The 22,029-nt window shown below is 33.0% G+C and overlaps 1 protein-coding gene across 2 annotated transcripts in view; it reads left to right on the top strand.

Annotated features, from left to right (window-relative positions):
• The first annotated feature begins 5,503 nt into the window (after nucleotides 1–5,503).
• LOC108041829 (transcriptional regulator ATRX homolog) overlaps nucleotides 5,504–22,029 on the top strand; it is a 346,165-nt gene continuing 329,639 nt past the window's right edge. For both annotated transcript variants that reach the window (XM_044459226.1, XM_044459225.1), the window contains exon 1: nucleotides 5,504–5,593. The gene's annotated coding sequence lies outside the window, so the exon portion shown is untranslated. The remainder of the gene's footprint in view (nucleotides 5,594–22,029) is intronic.

Raw genomic sequence — 22,029 nt, forward strand, 5'->3', positions numbered from 1 at the left:
ATCCTTTTCAGAATCTGGAATTTCTGCACATATAATTGAATCAATTTGTTGAGGCGTGATCTTAGACTTTAACCAAATCAGTATATGTGCATGTGGGAGACCACGTTTCTGCCACTCTATCGTATACATAAAGCATTGCACTTCCCCAAACAAACTATGACTATTAATTAAAGACATTATAGCTTTGACCTTTAAATGAAAGACTCGAGCAATGATATCATGCCGATCGTGAGGCTTCTGCCCTAAAAATAGTGCACTTTTAATTTCTTTCCATTTAGGATTACAGGTAAATGTAATAAAAAGATCAGGACGCCCATAATAACGAACATATGTCATGGCATCTTGAGTTTTTTCGTGCATGTACCGTGGCGAGCCAGTAAAGGATGAAGGTAAAATTACCATCTGTCCAAACTGTGCTAAATCTACATCATTCCTACCTATAGCATCTTGAAGATGTATGTAGCTTTCTGCTCTCAGCTTTTTTTGATTTAGCCGAATAAAATTAAGCCTTTCTGTTTCTATTTTAGCATACATATCAACCAAAAATTGACTAAAGAGAGCTCTAAAATAGTGCAGGTGATTCCATACATTTTCTCTAAGCATTATTCGGAAACTGTAAAAATCTAACGCTGAGACTGTTTTCTTAACGTTTTTTTGAAACGGGGTCAATTTTGGGTATATCTATAGTGTAACCATCTTCTCCATGACAAAACATTAATTTATATTGTAGGGCGTCATAAGATCGGTGAAGTTCACTGATTCTTTTTAACTGATTATTATAACCCTCAATAATAATGTCCCTTTTTTCAAATTGTTGGTCAACTAATACCAAAGCGACCTCATTTGCTTGGGGTGCGTTATAACGACCTCTATGAGCCCTAACAGGCTTTTTATTGGCGTGAATAACCATTTTAAATTGGCTACAATTCTTCGAAACTCTTTTAAGAGCAGTTTTAAAATCCTTAACATATGGATTACTTTCATGCAGCATCAACTGTAGTGATTTAACTAACGCATTTTTAACTCCAGGACTGTTTTTACACCTGAAATCGGCTTCTACATTGTCCTCACCAATAAAATAAATTTGGAGAAACTGAGCTTCTTCTTTAGAAGCTGGCAAAACGCTACCAACTAAGTGGTAAACTTGCCCCTGTACTTTAAATGTGGGCATATAACCTTCATTAAAAACTTTTGTCGCACCAAATGAAGTCATTTGAAAACAATTATTATATTTTCTGGTAAGCCCCATAAAATGTGTATGGTCTGGGTGATCACCATTTAAAAGACTTAAAAGAGGATCTGGTAATGTTTTAAGAGATGGAAGCTGGACTTTTCCCTCTTTGCAACACATACCTTTTGACTCTTCCTTCCATTTTAAGGCGCCACAAAATGAGCATCTCTTATTCATTATTCCAATATCAACTGATTTATCAGAATTGTATGCCAGATTTAAATCGTATAAAAAAGCGGAATTATGTTTTACTTTCCACGAATGTGCACTCTTTGTATTCTTTTGTTGTGTTTTTTTTTGCAGTTTGAATTTCCTCACGATGCCTAACATGATAGTTCTTATTTTCAATCTTTTTCTGTTTTTTTCGAGAAAAATCAGTAAGTTGACCTCTTCTTTGAATGTTCTTTTTTTTCATAGAAGGAACTTCTAATATATTTTGAGTGGGAGAGCTTCTATCATTAAAGGTTTCAATAGGCTTGTAGACATCATAATGTCCACCAGATAAGCTTCCACTGAAACGAAATCTTTTTATGGTACTGCCCTCTGTACCAGCAACTGCAATGAGCGTTTGATTAAAGTAAACTTCAATATAAATAGGGTACAATTTAGCAGCAGCTTTTAGTTCAGCATACGAACCACACGTGTGCGGTTTAATCATGTCATTTTCATAATCCACAGGATTGGCATAATTATCTCCGTTAAAATTACATGTGTCATCAACAAATGAACTAAATTGGGAAACTATTAATCGAATTATTGATTTTCGAATGACTTGAGCATAACTTTCATTGTCAAACAAAACGTAGGACACAGCCCGGAATAAGCAAGCTCCATCACCTGTTATAGGTATAACAGAGTGAGGTACCGGAGCACCATCTATATTTAAATACTCTACTTCCATTGTAAGCAGTAAATCTAGAAAAAAATCAATATTTCAAAATGCTATTAAAATATACTTGTAATTTAAATAGTTATTTATCTAACTTTTAAATATATAAGTTTTTGCAATAGTAATATTGATGTTTATATATTGCAAAATATATTGCAAAATAATTTCACACTGCACAACAAAGATTTGCAGATATAAAGATATTAATTCAGTTAGTTAAGACTAAAAAGTTACATGCGTATCATATGTTATTTAAATAATTTTCATGCAAAACTAAATGTAACTTAATTTTGAAATTTTAATAAATTTCAAGTTTTTAAGAAGTCTGCCGATTACAGATAGATTGTTTAAGGCAACAGTTTTGAAAATTATATTTTTCAAAATGTATAACGCTTAAATTACAATCTAACAAACAAAAGTTTGTAATTTTGACCATTAAAGCTATAGAAGCAGCTATAGAGTTATTTTCTAAACTCAAGGTCTAACCGGTTTAATATAACTTTTTGTTGTTTAGCTTTTGTAATAGGTTTAATAGACGTTACTCAAATTATTTTGAGATTACAGAGTGTGTTATACAAACTTCGCCTTGGCAACCAAAAAGCTAACCAAATTAAAGCTATTTAGATTTTAAAATATTAGGAAATTTTAAGTTTAAAAATAATCTGCCGATTACAGATAGAATGCGTAAAGCAACAGTTTTGAAAATTATTTTTTCAAAATGTTAACGCTTATTTTCACAATCCAACAAACAAAAGTTTGTTATTTTGACCATTAAAGCTATAGGGTTAGCTATAGAGTTATTTTCTAAACTCAAGGTCTAATCGGTTAAACAACTTATTTTTATATAGCTTTAATAAATAGTTGAATGGCACCACTGAAATTATTTTCAGTGTTAAGAGTATTGTTACACACTCTCCGCCTTGGCAACCAAATATCAACTTAATTTTAATTAGGAAAGATTCTGACTTACCACAAAATGGTTAACGTAAATAAAGTTTAAACAAAAATTTGCGTAATCACAATTTAACTTGTTTTAATGTATTAAAATTGATTACAACACGTTTTCTTCTTATCATCAAGAGAACTCAACGATAACTAATTGCCAAGAGAAAACTCTGAAACAAATTTGCAGACAAAGTAAAGAAATATGTTTTGCAAAGCATATTACTACACACTATATTTCTCTTAACTTCCTCCCTTAGGAAAGCAAATATTTATGTAAGAAAAATTAAGAAATATGCCAAAGGAAAAGTTAAATGCGTCCCCAATAATACAATTTCCTTTATTTTTATCTTGGTTAACAATTTTAAGAGGCTGTCCATCTATCACCTAATTACAGTTTTGGCGTTTTTGGGCCCCCAACCCCTCTTTACACACCTTCTTTCCACACATTAAAAAAAAAAACAATTGGCAAATAATGAAGTATTTGTACACGACCAACAGGTTCTTTTTCTTTTTTTTTAATTAAAACAAACGGTCATTTAATGGGACGTAAAGAAGTATGCAAAAGAAAAATTATATTAATAATAAGAAAGAAGGGGGGGTTTTTTATAAGGGGGAATCAAATTGTTTAAACATTTGCATTTGTTTAAACAATATGAGCGATGTAATAAAGAGCGTGAGAATCAATTGGTTTGAATATTTAATGTTCTTTTAATATTATCAATGCGATTTGAATTTTAAATGACAAAAATCGGTTACAAAATGTCTTAAATCTGTTGTGGAAATGTAAATTAAATATTCTTTTTTGCAAAAGGATATCAGTATTATCTTGATTTTTTGGATATACATATTTCGTGCGTGTGTGTGTACATAGCAGAGCGAATCATTATTTATTTTTTTTTTTTACAAATCCAAAGTTTGTAGATAACTCAACATTTGAAAACAAATGAAAAGATTTGCGATATAATCGATTTTTTAACCGCGCATTTTAAATTTTTGTGACTGGTATTTTCATTTTTTCCCCTGCGCGGTCACACTTAAAATGCTACATACACTCATTTACGACTTAATGCAAAGTGCGCCAGCAGAACATACATACAAACATATGTGGAGGCCGTGACGTCACGCATAAGAGAATTGGAAAATATTGGGGACTTGGTTAAGGAGGCTGAATTTCGCAAAAATTTAAATGCAGTTAGTTGCGGCTATGCCATAAGATTATGATCATAATTTTTTTAAACCATTTTAACAACATTTATAACAGAAAAATGGCAAAAGAAAGAATTTAAAAAAAAACGAATCGAATTTTGGGGCACTTTGGGGTCGTTTATTGTTTTAATTTGTACCTCACACACGTCTCCTAATTATTTCAGAATTATGCGGATTTTTCTAGATTTTTATGTCAATCCGCTCTGGTAGGAATTTACCACTGACCCATTTTTTATTCAAAGACTTTTATATAGTAGTTTAGATAAAGTGAGCTCCAATAGGTTACTGGTTGTGGAACGAAATATTACAAAGGTGCTGCAAATGAGGAGGAATGCCTTTTTCAAAAAGCTTAAAGATAGCTGCCAACTTAGATATTCCTTTATAGTTACTGGCATCTAACTTGTTTATATGTACGAAGTTACAAAACGTCGAATTTTGTCCCTAGAAAGAAGGTTGTGTTGAAACCCTCACGGGAGACCTCTTTGAGTCATTGAGATTATAAAAGCGCAACACAGTAACATATGTAAGCGTTAAGTTTCATATTCACACTGCTCTCATGGGTCTCCGAGTGACAGAAAAGAACATATAATCGGTTATACATTTGGGTATTTGTTTATATGTTCCTCTTCAAAAGAAAATGCAAAGACAAAAAATAATTGAGGCCTTTCATAAAATTATGGATATCATTAAAAAACACTAGTCACTAGTTTATTGCCACCCGAACATTCAGATTTGATTAATTAGGAAAACTATTTTATTCTTTTTTGGCGCATGTCTATCGGCCTGAGATTATTTAAATAGGCATACTGAGTTTTCATTTTACTAGTCGTATTCTTGCAAAGTTTTGATTGAAATTATAATACCCCCTGCAAGGATATAAAAATGAAAAAGCATGGCAAAGTCGTTTTACCATTGCATTTAATATTTAAATGAAAAATTGTGCCAATAAATAACTTTTACTTAAACTCAGAGACCTTGTTTTTCGCTGAATCGAACATTTTGCAAAACATCAAAAAATGTAATTGCTCAGAATTCGGTGACTAGAAAATATTTCTTCAGAATAGGCTTCCGCTACAAAAGTAAAAATATATATATAAATTGCTAATTAAGTATAAAATAACTTACTTTTAACCGTTTCAGCAAATTCTGTACAAAAAATAAATTTACTTAGCATCTATTTTTTAATAATCGGAAAATTAACCAATTCTTTAAAATGTTTCTTTTCAGTTTAATCTTTTCCGCTTTTGTTGCCGTTCTTAATGTGGTTGAATACTTTTTTAAAAAAATTTCTGAGTCTGACTCCGAAATATTGCACCTTGCTCGTAAGTACAGTTTTGCCTAAAATATATTTTTGCATAAGTATATAAATTGGAAAACGAAAATTTTATATCCTTTTTTCAAAATTCGGCGCTCGATATTGGCGGATAAAAAAATAAGAATTGATGAAATTATAATGTTAGCCAAGAAAGTTATTTTAGCATTGCATAAGATCGGAACGGAACGTAAAATAAAAAATATAACTCTTATTAAAATTATACGCATACACTTTAGATTTTCAATAATTTGATTTAAATTTTATAAAATTCAAACGATTTTATAGTTGTTATGAAAGGAAATGTTTCAGATACTATTTATCTGATCCTGGTTTTACTGGACCTTTTGTGTTGATCTAATAACTGATGTAGATTTGTACGCTTACATTTAAAGAAAATAAAATCCTTATTTACCAGTGAGATATTGATTACATTAAATGGAATCGATACCCAACCGAAAATGTACATAAATAAAACAAAAAGGCTGTGGAGATTGTCTTACATAACTTTTATCTTTAACCTAACCATTTCCAAAAGAGATAAGTTCTTCCGATTTCATATCCCAACAACGTCCTCGGACCAATCTTTTTTTCGTTTTAATTATGTCATTCCATTCAAAGTTACTTAGAACGGAACTCTTTACTAAGCAAGAAATAATCAACCTTTAGGAATAAATAACAAAAAATCGGAGTGTTTTGTTTTTTGTACCGACGAATAGATGTGACACTATCATGAAAAAATTAACTACAAACAATAAACAATTTTCCCAGGAATAAAAGTTCGAAAAACACTTATAAATTTAGAATTTCCAGCTGTCTTCTGTTCAGTTGAAATATTTGGTCTTTGGGACCCACGAAATATATACACTATAACAGGAGAATTTAACTCAAATGTTCGATATGTGTTTAATTTAGGTCGACTTGACCATGTATCACACCTAAAATTCTTGGCCTTGATTTCATCTCACGGATACAACGTATGTTAATAATTTGTATACCCTTGCAGAAGGTAATATAATTTATAATTTCCGACGCTAAAAAGTATATATAATATATTCTTAATCAGTATCACCAGGAGAGTCGATCTAGCCATGTCCGTCTGTCCGTCTGTCCGTCCTACTGTCCGTCCTACTGTCCGTCCTACTGTCCGTCCTACTGTCCGTCCTACTGTCCGTCCTACTGTCCGTCCTACTGTCCGTCCTACTGTCCGTCCTACTGTCCGTCCTACTGTCCGTCCTACTGTACGTCCTACTGTCCGTCCGTCTGTTTTTCCGTCCGTCCGTCCGTTTCTACGCAAGCTAGACCCTCAGTTTTAATGCTATGTGCTTATAAATTTTTATACCCTTGCAGAGGGTATTATAATTCAAGTCAAAAGTTTGCAACGCAGTGAAGGAGACATTTCCGACCCTATAAGGTATATATATTATTGATCACCATCACCAGCAGAGTCGAACTAGCCATGCATTCATTCGTCCGTCCGTCTGTCCGTCCCTCCGTTTCTAAGCGAACTAGTCCCCCAGTTTTAAAGCTATCTGCTTGAAATTTTCCCAAAACTTGTCTTTCTATTGCAGGCAGTATATATAAGTCGGAACGAGCCGGATCGGGCGACTTTATCATATGGCTCCCATGGGAACAATCGGAAAAAAAAGTTCTGAAAAAAAAGATCTGATAATATTTAAATACTATGGATTTATCATTTTAATTAAATTAAGATCGGACACCCATACAATATAGATCCCATAAGAAAATCAAAAATTTAAAAAGATAAAAATGAAAAATAAATATTCCATCGATATATAGTAATTATTTACTATATCAGAATTACGCTTTTAGTTTTGTCAAAATCGGACAACGATATCATATAGCTGCCATAGAAACAATGGCAAGCGCAATGCAGCGCAAAATCGACATAGCTTCATTGTTATTAGTAATAGAGCAATAGAAATCGAAATTTAGTCGTTTTGTAATAGCTGCAAGAGTATATAAACTGCAGCTTGCCGAAATTTGCTTCTTTTCATGTTCTTTTTAAGAACCAATTTATCTGTATCACTTTGCCAAATGAACTCAAAACAATTAGAAGAGCAACTCAAATTAATACCAAACTTAAAGATTGTTTTCTTTATCAACATGCAAAAATAAAGAATATCAAAAGTTAAATCGTGGAACGTAAGATACTTCAATAAAAAACAAAAATATACGTATGATAATAGGTTTTAGTAAAAGTAAATCAACAATAATTTGTCATTATAAAATAAAAAAAAGGAAATGCGAACCTTGTTTGGAAAAGAGCGACGATTTTATTTGGCGAAATAGCGTTGACGAAAGGGAGTGCGGTGAAGATCAGATTCGATTAAACACTGGCTTTTTATTTTTATTTTGCATCTCTTAGACCTATGCTTAGCTATGGGGCGAGAGACGGGGCGAATTCGCAAGAGCAAATGAAAGCTTAATTGGCTCCCGCTCTCCCTTTACAACTAGATAGTTCTCAAAAAGTTCGTTCCTTCAGCCCAACACAGGCCAGGGGGCTAGCCGATGGATGGCTCGCCGGTATACTCCTTCCTGCGGGAATTTGGCTTCGTACGGGATAGGAGCATTCAAAAACTGACTCCCCCAACTCGTAGCAATATCGAGGAACACCAATTTTATTTGAATATTCGTTGCTACCGGTTTATTTTTTTGAATTTTACTTATATCGTCACTAAATTCGTGAAATTGGATAACTTCAACAATTTACTCAAAAGCTAAATTCAGTTCTCTTGGCGAAATACTTTTTTCAAAGGTCTTCGACCCTTTTCTGTACCTTTGAATAAAGCGGAAAACCCATGCGAAAAATCTCAGAAGTTTCCGGTGCGGCGAAAAGTTTTCTATTTTCTGAAGCAGATAATTTGGCTCTGGGCTGACTACGAGATTCCTGATAAACGTTGTAAGCTCCTCTACGTCACATCCACGAGACACCATGTCTGCTGCGTTAACTTTCGTGGGAACGTGTCTCTAAGTTGCGTTCTCCGACCACTCTTGAATCTCTACGACCCGGTTTGACAGTGTAATGTAATCTCGGAGTCTGTCCATAGAAAAACATTTTCAATGAGAAAATTTAGCAATGGCCTGACACGATTATACAGATCTGCTAAAGGTGAGATGCGCACAGCTCAAAGCGATGCAAAGTTTTCGTCTTGAGCGAAGCTACTTTTAATTTGGCGGTCAATCAAGACACTTTTAAACCTTTAGCAGTTTGAGTACGAACGTAGATGCACGCTCCATACCATTTATTTGAATCGGGACTAGCGGATCTGTGTGGACGAATCGCAATACCTTAATTTTTGGCAGCTGCACGAAGTAAGCAACTGCATTGGTAGCGACTCGTCCCAATCTAGGTTTCGGAGCCACAGCTCCTGCAACAACATTTTTGCCCATGTAACCAATGGCCAAGAGGATCGAAAAGTCAAGCAGTCACCGTCAAAATATTTTGTTTATTCGCGCGAAGAACCAGAAAATAGTCATGCAACCTAACTTGGAAGTAATCTTATACCGGTAACCAAACCACGCCAAAGGTCTAAGTTACGTCTGAGCCTGCCGTAAGTGGCATTATAGCGCTGTCATATGCGGATAACTCTGGGCAAAACTTAGCCTGTTCAAATCCTGGCTCTTGGAAAACCTAAGAAGCTTCGTCTCGAAGGCATTGCAGGTCCTCAACGCAATCGGCGCCAGTCAACAAATCGTTAACATAAAAATCATTCTAAATAACCAATGCGGCTTTTGGATAAGTTGCTTGCCCCACATCTTCATCGTGAGTATTTAGGATTTCTAAACCACACTCTAGCTCAACCGGATTAACAGACAATTTACCGTCTTTTAAGTTGCGATACGTTCGGTTTATACTTTTCACATAAAAATATCTTTTTTGTTTTAGAACTCCCATATACTTTTTTTTTTTTTTTTTTTTTTTTTTTTTTTTTTTTTTTTTTAAAAAAGGAGGAATAAAAAAAAAAAATGACGTATACGCAAATACCCTAGCTACCAAACCCAACATACAACCTGTATATCCAGAGATACCCATTATTCCAATTGTCAATAACATAAGCCCAGAGCCTACTATTGCAGTTATTCAAATCAATCCGACATAAACATTTAACAATTGTCAATAACATAAGTCCAGAGCCTACTATTACAGTTATTCAAATCAATCCAACATAAACATTTAACCCCTCAGACATAAATCTTTCCCACGCCTTCGATCGGCGGCATCCGAATTATAAACACTTCACACGCCTTTATCGACGACGGCAGACATAAACAATATTCAGACCTTTAAACAAAGGGTCCAGCCTGAGAACCCATTCGTCAGCATAAAAGCTTTGGCCAATCCAAATTAATTAAACAAAAGATGCAGCCTAGAAACCAACCCATCAGGCCACAGTTTTGACCAATCAAAATTATCTAATCAAAGTCCACTTTCGCTGCTCGCGCGCTGTCACCGGTAGAAGCCATAGTTATAAGAATAATGCATTTTGTAAAATCAGTTTAAGATTGGGGATCTAACTTGAAAGAACTTTACCAATAAAGACTCCGCTATATATTAAAATAAAAATCGCTTTTTTTTTAATATATTCCGAACCGAAAAACATAATTGGCGCAGCCGGTAGGATACAAGTAATATCCTCGCGAGTGACTACCTAAAAAGGAATTAAAAAATTACTTCGCGAAAATAAAACATTATTTGTATCCGCAAAACGAACTTACTTAAAAAAAAAAATTTTTTAAAAAACAACATTAGTTAAATCACGAATGAGGATTTCTAGTGTCTAAACCAGTGAAAATAATCTAAATTATTTCGCCTAAATACAACAACTAAAAAAAAAAAACATTAAATATGGATCTGCCATCAACATCAGCAGCAGCAGCAGCCGTAGCCGCAGCATCAAAAGCTGCACAAACCCTTTCAGATGTATCAATGAACCATTTCCTTCTGCAACTGAAGCAGATAAATAAATTTAATGGAGACCCACTCTATTTGGCTCTCTTCATAAAAGAAGTCGATGAATTAGTCTACCATTATCCTACAGCATCAGAAGGCCAAAATCAAATTATACAAGCAGCCATCAGGAACCTCCTAGTTGGACAAGCCCGATCACTCTTGATGAGAAATGTACCACAGGACTGGAAGGAATTGAGAAGCCTACTTATCGGCGAGTTCAACAGCGCAACGCCTCCACATCGAATGATAGCCGAATTACGTGAGACTAAATATAAAAATAATTTACGTAAATTTGTTGAAGAATTAGAAGAACAGACAAGTAGAATTTGTTGTAAACTTAGCTTAGATAATAATCCGTCAAACACAGTTCTAGTTTCGAGGACATTGAGTGATACAATAGCTGAAGTGATTCGTGAAAAATTACCAGTAAAAACTTTTATTACGTTGAGCAAATTTGATATTTCAACTCCTCTTAAATTAAAACAAGCTGCCCAATCTGTAGGAATGTTTGAAGAAAAATCCATAAATAATCGTTCGTATATGTCCCAAAACTCTCAGGAAGACTATGAATTTCAAGATTTTAAAACATCAAAATCATTCTCAAATACAAAACCCAACTATCATTCAGATAATAACCAAGGGGGTAGATTCCAAAATAATAATTATCAAAACAAATATAACAACAATCAGCAGAGACAGAATAAGTTCGACTCTAATAGAAGTTGGGGTAACAACAATAATTATAATAATTCAGGAAATAATTATTATCCTAAAAATTCTCAAAATAATCAAGGACAGGGTAACCAGAGTACTCAAAGTACCAATATTCCCCAAAAACGTCCCCGAGTTTCAGAATCAGATCAACAACGCAAGTCTGAACCAATGGACACATTTGAAAATTTTCAGACAACAGCCTCGGACGAAACACAACAGCCATAAAAATCAAAATTGATAATAAACTATGCCTCTGTCTTATCGATACAGGATCAAGCATAAATTTAATTAACAAAAACTTCTTTGAATACCCAATTAAAAATAATTCTACTAAAATTGAAACTATAGGTGAATCTGTAATTTTGAATAAATATATCCAGTTTAGTATCCCAAAATTATTTTCATCTAAACAAACATTTTATATAAACCACTTTTCAAATCATTATGACATTCTTATTGGAAGAAAAATTCTAAAAGAATCATCAGCAAAAATTGATTTTATGAAAAACACTATTGAATTAAATAAATATGAATTCCCAATGGTAAATATAACGGAAAAACCTAAACAAACTTTTTCAAATATAGTAGACGATGAGGAATATATTTATGCCTTACAAACAGATTTATCTGACAATAACATAAGAGACGATCACTTAAATAATGAAGAAAAAACTGAACTTCATTATTTAATGTCAAAATATTTTGATATTCAGTATCATGAAGGTGAAAATTTGACTTTCACGAACGAAATCAAACACATTATTAAAACAAAACATGAAGAACCAATTTATAGGAGACCATATAGCTATCCTTATATTTACGATACAGAAGTAGAAAAACAAATTGAAGAAATGATAAGACAAGGTATTATCAGAAAATCAAAATCTCCTTATTGCAGTCCAATTGTAATGGTACCCAAGAAAAGGGATGCATCGGGCATACCCAAATTTCGTATGGCTATCGATTACAGAGGATTGAACGAAGTAACTATTAATGACAAATTCCCTATTCCGAACATGGACGAAATCTTAGACAAGTTAGGGAAATGTCAATATTTTACAACATTAGATCTTGCTAAAGGGTTCCATCAAATTGAAATGGACCCAGACTCTATTCAAAAAACTGCATTTTCCACTAAGAAAGGTCACTATGAATATACTAGAATGCCCTTTGGTCTTAAAAACGCACCCGCTACATTTCAGCGTTGTATGAATAATGTATTACACGACATAATAGGTACCCATTGTCTAGTATATTTAGACGACATTGTTATATTTTCTACCTCTTTACAAGAGCACATTCAATCTCTTAAAAAAGTATTCGAACGTCTTCGCAGATCAAATCTCAAACTACAATTAGATAAATGTGAATTTATGAAACGAGAAACGGAATTCTTAGGTCACATAATTTCAACCGAAGGAATCAAAGCAAATCCAAATAAAATTCAAGCTATTCAAGATTTTAAAATTCCAAACTCTCCAAAACAAATAAAATCATTTTTAGGCCTTTGTGGATTTTATCGAAAATTTATAAAAGACTTCGCAAAAATTGCAAAACCAATGACTCTTTGCTTAAAGAAAGGATCAAAAATAAATATAAGCGATCCTAATTACAATGAAGCGTTTGAAAAATTAAAAACTTTAATAAGTAACGATCCAATTCTCATTTATCCAGATTTTGAAAAGAAGTTCGATTTAACTACAGATGCAAGCAATTATGCATTAGGTGCAGTTCTATCCCAAGAAGGCAAACCCATTTGTTTTGCCAGTAGAACATTAAATGAACATGAGTTAAATTATGCAGCTATTGAAAAAGAATTATTAGCTATTGTATGGGCGACTAAGTATTTCCGCCCCTATCTCTTCGGAAGAAGTTTTAAAATATGCTCTGACCATAAACCGCTTGTTTGGTTACATAACATAAAAGAACCTAATATGAAATTACAACGTTGGAAAATAAAACTTAGAGAGTTTGACTATGAAATAAAGTACATTAAAGGAAAAGAGAATTACGTAGCAGATGCTTTGTCAAGGATTACAAAGAAAGAAACTAAAGATAACAAAATTGAAGAAGTATTTCAAAATGAAGACGATTTAGATACTACTGCAGCAACGGTGCATAGTGCACAAGAAGATAACGGTGATTGCATACAAATTACCGAACGACCAGTTAACGTTTTTAATCACCAACTTATATTTGAAAAGGGAAATCAAGACACTAACGAACTTACTCACTACTTTAATAAAACTATTAATAAAATAATTTACAGTGACATGACTGAAATCTTGGCAAAAGACATAATTATAAAATTTATATGTGGACACAATTTTGTTATGTACATTAATAATGACGAAGACTTTGCTATTTTTCAACGAGCCTATATGAAATTAATTAAACCAAATACTGGAACGAAATTAATGAAAACTTCAGTTATACTTCCCAACTTGCCCACATATGCAGACTTTCACGAGAAAATATTAGAAATACATGAAAAGACAATACATCAAGGTATAAAAAAAACTTATGACGATTTTAAAACTAAATACTATTTCCCAGACGCACAAAAACTTATTCAAAACATTATTAATAAATGTGAAATTTGTAATTTATGCAAAGCAGAGCACAGAAAAGTTGCTCTTCCTTTTGAAAAAACTCCAGAAACCAAAAATATTCGCGATAAATATGTTATAGACTATTATTTTATTGACCAACGTAAATTTTTAACATGTATCGACATTCATTCAAAATTCATTTCTATTATTGAAACCAAAACGACAGATTGGATTGAAAGTAAAAAAGCTCTTCTAAAAATTTTTAGTATGATAGGTAAACCAAAAACAATTAAAATGGATCAAGATCCTGGCCTAATATCTAAATCATTACAAAATTGGTTAAAAAAGGAAAATATCAATATTGAAATAACAACTAGCAAGAATGGTATAGCCGACATAGAAAGGGTCCATAAAACAATGAATGAAAAGCTTAGAATTATCAATACACTTACAGACGCAGAAGATAAATTAATGAATATAGAAAAAGCAACATACGTTTATAATCATGAAATAACCCATGATGCCACAGGTAAAACTCCTGCCGAAATATTTCTTTATGGCATAAAACCGAACAAAAATATACAAAAACGGAAAGAATACAAGATAGATAAAATTAATAAAAACCGCGAGGAACATGAAATAGATTTGGAATATACTAAAGTTGAAAAAGAAATGAAACGTAAAGCTAAATTAGTAAACCCATTCAAAAAGACAGGAGCATTAGAACAAAAAGATGAAAAGCACTGGCAAGAAACTAATAGGGGTCATAAAGTAATAAAACACAGAAGTAAATTCAAAAAAGCTAAAATGCATAATCTTTCTCATCATTCCAGGGAGACTGACAGTACTAACTCTGATACTGAAATTGATCATGATACTGACATGGACGAAAATACCATTGATAACAGCTCAACAAATTAGCATTACACCCATTACTTCGAACAACGGTTATTTACTTCTGAACACAGGGACTATAAAAATACCTCTAAATTATGAACACCATATGATTAAAATAAATCAAACTAAAATATTTGAAACATATCAAGATTTTATAAAATACGAAAACCAATTTAAACACGTACCGGACATTGCTTTAACATTGAAACAATTAAAACATGAAATCAAGGGAATTACTTCGTCACAAAGACAAAAACGGGGATTAATCAACTTTGTAGGAATAGCTTACAAATATCTATTTGGAACATTAACTGAAGATGATAAAAAGGAGTTGGAAGATAAACTAGAAAACTTACAGGAAAAAATAATTGAAAACAAAGAATTTAATGACATAATTCAAATAATAAACGAGCAATCCAAACATATAAACAGACTCGTAAGAGATGAAGAAGAGGAAGATGCTTTGCACATTTTTAGATACTCCCTAAATATATTTCTAGAATACATTGAGGATTTACAAATGAGTTTACAATTAACAAGAGTAGGAATATTTAATCCTAAAATATTAAAACATGAAGAGTTAGAGAACATAAACGAAGAAAAATTACTATCAATCAAAACTTCAGCTTGGTTAAGCAGTCAAACTAAAGACACTTTTATTCTAGCCCATATACCCACTTCATTTAAAGAAACACAAAAATATAGAATTATAAAATACCCAGATAATATCGGACGACAAATTGACATTAATGACAATTATGAATATTTTATAAACGACGAAAAAAAGGTATTTTACTTGGAAAATTCACCAAATTCATTAACAACTATATTAGACCAAAAATTTATAATCACGGATCAATGTATCTCTCAAATCCTTACTAATCAATTAGCAAAATGTCAACACACTTTTGTATCAGAAAATGAATCTGTAAAATACATTGAACCTAACATCATTATTACTTATAATTTAAGTGAAACACAAATTAAGCAAGATTGCGAAATGTTCAACAAAACAATTCAGGGTAACAATCTAATACAATTAAGTCAATGCTCCTTAGAAATAAGAGATATAAAATTTACAACTTCAAAGAATATAAATGAATATAAAATTATATTATCCAGCACTAATGTTACTTTATATGAACCAATACGATTGTTAAAACTTAAAAATTCTATTACCCATCAACAAAAACAAGAATCAATCTATAAGTGGGTTGTTTTTACGATATTAATAATTATACTTTTAAGCATCACAACTTACATCATATTTACCTATAGGCGCCTAGCCAACAAAAAAGAAATTTTGTTTAAATTCAACAAGGATGTTGAATCTTCTAAAGGAGGGGCGAGTGACGTATACGCAAATACCCTAGCTACCAAACCCAACATACAACCTGTATATCCAGAGATACCCATTATTCCAATTGTCAATAACATAAGCCCAGAGCCTACTATTGCAGTTATTCAAATCAATCCGACATAAACATTTAACAATTGTCAATAACATAAGTCCAGAGCCTACTATTACAGTTATTCAAATCAATCCAACATAAACATTTAACCCCTCAGACATAAATCTTTCCCACGCCTTCGATCGGCGGCATCCGAATTATAAACACTTCACACGCCTTTATCGACGACGGCAGACATAAACAATATTCAGACCTTTAAACAAAGGGTCCAGCCTGAGAACCCATTTGTCAGCATAAAAGCTTTGGCCAATCCAAATTAATTAAACAAAAGATGCAGCCTAGAAACCAACCCATCAGGCCACAGTTTTGACCAATCAAAATTATCTAATCAAAGTCTACTTTCACTGCCACCGGTAGAAGCCATAGTTACAAGAATCATGCATTTTGTAAAATCAGTTTAAGATTGGGGATCTAACTTGAAAGAACTTTACCAATAAAGACTCCGCTATATATTCAAATAAAAATCGCTTTTTTTAATATATTCCGAACCGAAAAAATATTTTTTTTTGGGGAGCTAAGCTCTTCTATATCCTTGGTTGACATTGTGTTTTTTTTTTTTATTTATTTTTGGAATCAAAGAGGTATTAAACATATATTTTTATTTTTTTTATTTTTTATAATACTTTGCATTTGTTTAATAATATATAAAACGACTATGGATAAATATGCGAGTATATAACGAATATATAAGCCTGATGCTGAAAGGCGCGGGAAAATAATGAAAAGCGCTGGAAAAATTCTGCTACACAGGTTTTTTTCCGGGATTCTCTCGGATTGACAATTTTAAAATTGGCTATTTTTTCACCTTCTTTTAGTAATACCCTAAATTGGTGCTCACTACGACGAAAATGGGGGAATTAAGTTTGCACTAATTGGGTCGGCCACGAATATTTTGTTTCTGATTTTATGTCCAAAGGCATTCACTCATGTACATATAATTCGAAATATTTATGTATGTATGTGTGGCAGAATTATAATTGTTTCCAAATAAATTGTTTGCTCTACCGACGCGAGTAGTTGCTTAAACCAAAAAAATAAAAATTTGGCACAATCGCGAACGCTATCGCTTTAAAAAAATTTCTAGTAGCTGTTATTATTGCTGAACGAATGATTATGGTAAGCATCGTATTCAAGTTTAAAGGCTATCATTACGCCAGAATCTTCTCTTAAAGTTTTAAGCAAACGAGGATGTTGTAACTGTAAACAATCATAATTTTTTTCATATAAATGTGAAAGTTATTGTTATTTTTCATTTATTATGAAATTTTATTTTTTATTTATATACAATTTTAATTTAAAAATCTTGTCAAGAATATTTAGAATTGTTTGTTCATATTTGAATGAATATGGAAGAGTGTTTCAAAATTGGTTTTCTATTAAACTAAAACGGTTTTAAATATATATTTTAATTACATATACCGCACAACAAAAATTCAAATCGATTTTCGGAAGGCACCTGTGTGGGATTAAGCTGCAAAGATAATGTAGTTGGCTCTAAAGGTTGAAGGCAACAAAGGTTGTTTTGTCTCATCAAAGAATTAGGTCAGACTGCCTTGTTCGAACAGATACAAAATTATTATGTTTGGAACTAAAAGCATACAATTAGAAGACTTAGAAAAACTATATTTGTCGTCGTAAAAAAATGAACTAAATTTCTAAGTTTGTGTAGGACATGTAAGACTTGCCGCAATTCACTATTTAAATTTAAAAGACTTGATGTTTGTAAAGGGTAAGTTTAAGTAACATATGTAAAAGTAAAATTATAAGTAGAATTTGTACAGACGTGGTATACAGTATCTTAAATGTTATGTTCTTATCTTATGTTCGAAGCGACGACTCGACGGCTCTAAAACGACTCTGCTCCGACCGACACTATATATCGCATGTTTTGCTACCTAAGCAACCACAAGGCAAAGGGAAAACTATTAGTTTAATATTTTAATGTTTCGTTAAGAAACAAAAATAGCAAATTAAACAGTTACACTTTTGGCGTAATAAATATTATCTAAATTTTACTGATCATTCGAACCGATTTGCGAGAAACGTGTTTTTTATCGGGACATTTCAATTAAATTAGTATTTGTCAACGGTGATCTCGATCGGAGTGTCATTCAACATCGGAGACTTTGCAAGACCCAAATCACTCATGTTTACTCAAATCCCTAGTCGATTGGCCAAATAAGGAGGAGTAATACGAATTTAAGTCGAATAATACTGTGATTATTCCGATTAAACCAAGAAAACTTCTCATGGAGGCTACGTGAAGTTTCAGTTCGAGAGAATGAAGCCTTCAACCTTTTTGTCGATTTATGATATGTGTGTCGGATCGCTCGCCTCAAATATGAGTCTCACTGACTGCCAAAAATGTCACTATCTGATATCCTACCTTTCTGGCGAAGCGCTCTCATTAGTCCAACATTTCCTGTTACTAATGAGAGTTACAGCGAAGCCTGTAACAAGTTGGAAAAGTCGCTTATTATCCTTTTCTGAATAGTTTTATAACGCTACCCTCACTGGTGACACTCATAAGCAGGTTCGACGAGTTCTTCAATGCAAGTGCCATATCCCTGGGTAATATTCATATTTTTATCAAAGCAATATCCGAATCTCATCATTTATTGGCCAATGTACAGAATTTGAAGAGACAGGTGTCACCATCACCAAAAAAGCCCGACAACTGGTTCGTGTACCGCCACCTTGACCACATATTACGCTGACTCCCATACGAGATGTAAAGAAAAAAAGTGTATATCTTGCCAGCAGAATAATCGACTTTTTAGGTGCAATCAATTACCAGCATTGGACATCGCGAGTCGCCGAAAACAAAAAGCTTTGTTTCGATTGCCTTAGCACCTTAGACATGGTTGACCACTGTATATTAAAATACACGTGTCCAATTTGCATTAGCAACCATCATACATTAATACACGGATCGACGCAGCAGACTCAAAATTGAGCCTACAATGATTGACATAAGTAGTGGATACTTAGTGTATAAATTGTATACTTCGGATTGGCACGATAAAAAGTCATGATTAAAGGCTGATGATTAGCATACCAATTACATTTTTTTTAAAGTTATTTATAACGGAAAGTAGGTGTAAATGACAGGAATTTTTGCAGGCATAATTTAAGATTGGAATTATTGGAAAGATTTTTAATAGGATCCCTGAACACTTATAAACATGATTTTAAACATTTTGTGGCAGATGACGACAAATGACAACAAAAGAATAAGGTCGTACAAAATTAATAAAACTTAAAATATTCGTCTAAAATGGGATCCCCAGAAATCACTTTTATAATAAAATTCCTTTTTATACCTATTCTTATACCCTTGCAGAGGGTATTATAATTTCAGTCAAAAGTTTTCAACGCAGTGAAGGAGACATTTCCGACCCTATAAAGTTTATATATTCTTGATCAGCATTACCAGGAGATTCGATCTAGCCATGTTCGTCTGTCCGTCCGTCCGTCTGTCCGTCCGTTCCTCAAATTAGTCCCCCAGTTTTAAAGCTATCTGCTTGAAACATTCCCAAAAGTTGTCTTTCTATTGCGGGTAGTATATAAGTCGGAACGACTTAACGATTGCCGGATCGGGCGACTATATCATATAGCTCCCATGGGAACAATTGGAACAAAAAATTTGTTGTTTTTAATTTTCTTTGGGATTTGGTATTATTTAAATATTTGGGAATTACGCTTTTAATTAAATTAAGATCGGACAACAATATCATATAGCTGCCATAGACACGATGGCAAAATGCATCGCAAAATCAACATGGCTTTATTGTTTTTGGTAATATAGGCATAGAAATCGAAATGTAGTCGATTTGTAATAAATGCAAGGGTATATTGTGACATATTCACATATTTATACCTAGAAATAAGAATATTCAATAAACAATCCACATCCGGAGCTAGCGATGCCCATCTTCAATAACAAAAACAATTCTTGCAATCACTAAGTGCCGCGCCCTAAGTGGCACTCTCACTCACAAATTATTGATTACAATCAATATCCCAAGCGGACAATCTCGCTCTTAAATTTATGTAAGCAAAGGGCAAAACAAGTAAGATTTTTGTCACTAAAATTTAGTCTTAAGCCAATCTTCAATTAATAAAGTCACAGCACCGCATTTAATTGTGTATATATTCTTGATCAGCATCACCAGGAGAGACGATCTATTTTCAACTCTTAAAACAAAAGTATTTTGCTAATTTCTAAGTAAAAAAAACATGCATCAGAATAGAACTCCTGTATTTATTATTTTGTAGTTTCCCAATGGAGTGAGTATTGATATTTTTCTTATCATAGAGCGACATATATCATGTAAATTTCCAACACACTGCGATTAAGACGAGTTGCTGTTTAATAATAAAGCAAATATTAGGTTATTTGGTAGTGACATACCGCTTTTTGTATTAAAATTTCGATCTTTTTTTGTAAAGTCAACTGAAAGCGTATATGTCAATACTGTATATCGATTGATAGGTCTTGGCAACACAACTCACTAAAAATTAAAATCGATCTAAATGGAGTTCACGATCTATGAAATTCAAGCAATTTTGAAATTTTATTTCGCACAAAGAAAAACTGGTGCGGAATATTGAGGACAGATCATTTCTGTCCAGTGGATCCAGATCGTCAAGTGACTATTAGAAGCATCGTAGAGGAGCTCCAACTAAACACTGAAACCGTTAATAGGCATTTTATATCGATATGACAAAAAGCTCGGTGTAAAGGTGCCTCTCGAATCTCTGCTGCACCATAATAAACTTGACTTATTTCTAGATCGGTTAATAGCTAGAGATGAAAAATAGATCTCATATGGGAACACCGAGAGTAAAAGATCGTGGCCGAAGCACGGTAAGTCGTTTCAAATGCTGGCAAAGCCATTATTGACGGCTAGGAAGGTTTTGATGAGTGTATGGTGGGATATCAAAGAATCTATTCAAAGAATATCTTTGGCTAAACCATCAATTCTGACCTCTACTGTCAACAACTGGAGCTATTGAAGATTGCACTTGAATAGAAGCGACCCCAATACATCTTGGGTGATTTGTCACAAGCTACGGGTGCTTGGTTGGGAAGTTTCAATGCATCCACCTTATTTCAGACATTGCCCCAAGCAATTATCTATATATATAAAACTGTTCATTGAAAACTAAGAATCAACGCACAGCCTAAACTAATTAAATGACCCTATTACAATTTTTTTCCATTCAATTATTATAACACTAAACTGATTTGCTAAGATTTATGTTGGCCACAAACATTTATGTTAAAAAAATATGACAGCTTCAATTTTTAACTTTTTACTAATATACTAAATACACTCAAAAGAATGAAATATACATATGCAAAAGCCCACAGTTATTGCTGCCAGAATACTCAAAAGCCTTTTTTTGGCGAAAATCTATTTGGCCCGGTTTTTGATAGTGTAGTAAAAAATACCATTCAAATTGTTTATATACCCTTGCAGAGGGTATTATAATTTTGGTCAGAAGTTTGTAACGCAGTGAAGGAGACGTTTCCGACCCTATAAAGTATATATATTCTTGATCAGGATCAATAGGGGAGTCGATATAGCCATGTCCGTCTGTCCGTCTGTTTCAATACCATTTGCGAGCTCAGTTTAAAAGCTAGCGATCTGAAACTTTCACACTCGTCCTAAAACATGTGTACGCAGATCAAGTTTGAAAATCGCCCCGATCGGACGTCTATATCCTATAGCTCCCATAGGAACAATCGGATATATCTTGCAAGAATTGATGATATTTCGCGCAGTGTAAAAGCTATTGACATGAATCTTTACAAATCGTATTTTTTTAT

The sequence above is a fragment of the Drosophila rhopaloa genome, unplaced genomic scaffold (assembly GCF_018152115.1).
Source record: "Drosophila rhopaloa isolate 14029-0021.01 unplaced genomic scaffold, ASM1815211v1 contig_179, whole genome shotgun sequence".
In the NCBI taxonomy this organism is placed as follows: Eukaryota; Metazoa; Arthropoda; class Insecta; order Diptera; family Drosophilidae; genus Drosophila; species Drosophila rhopaloa.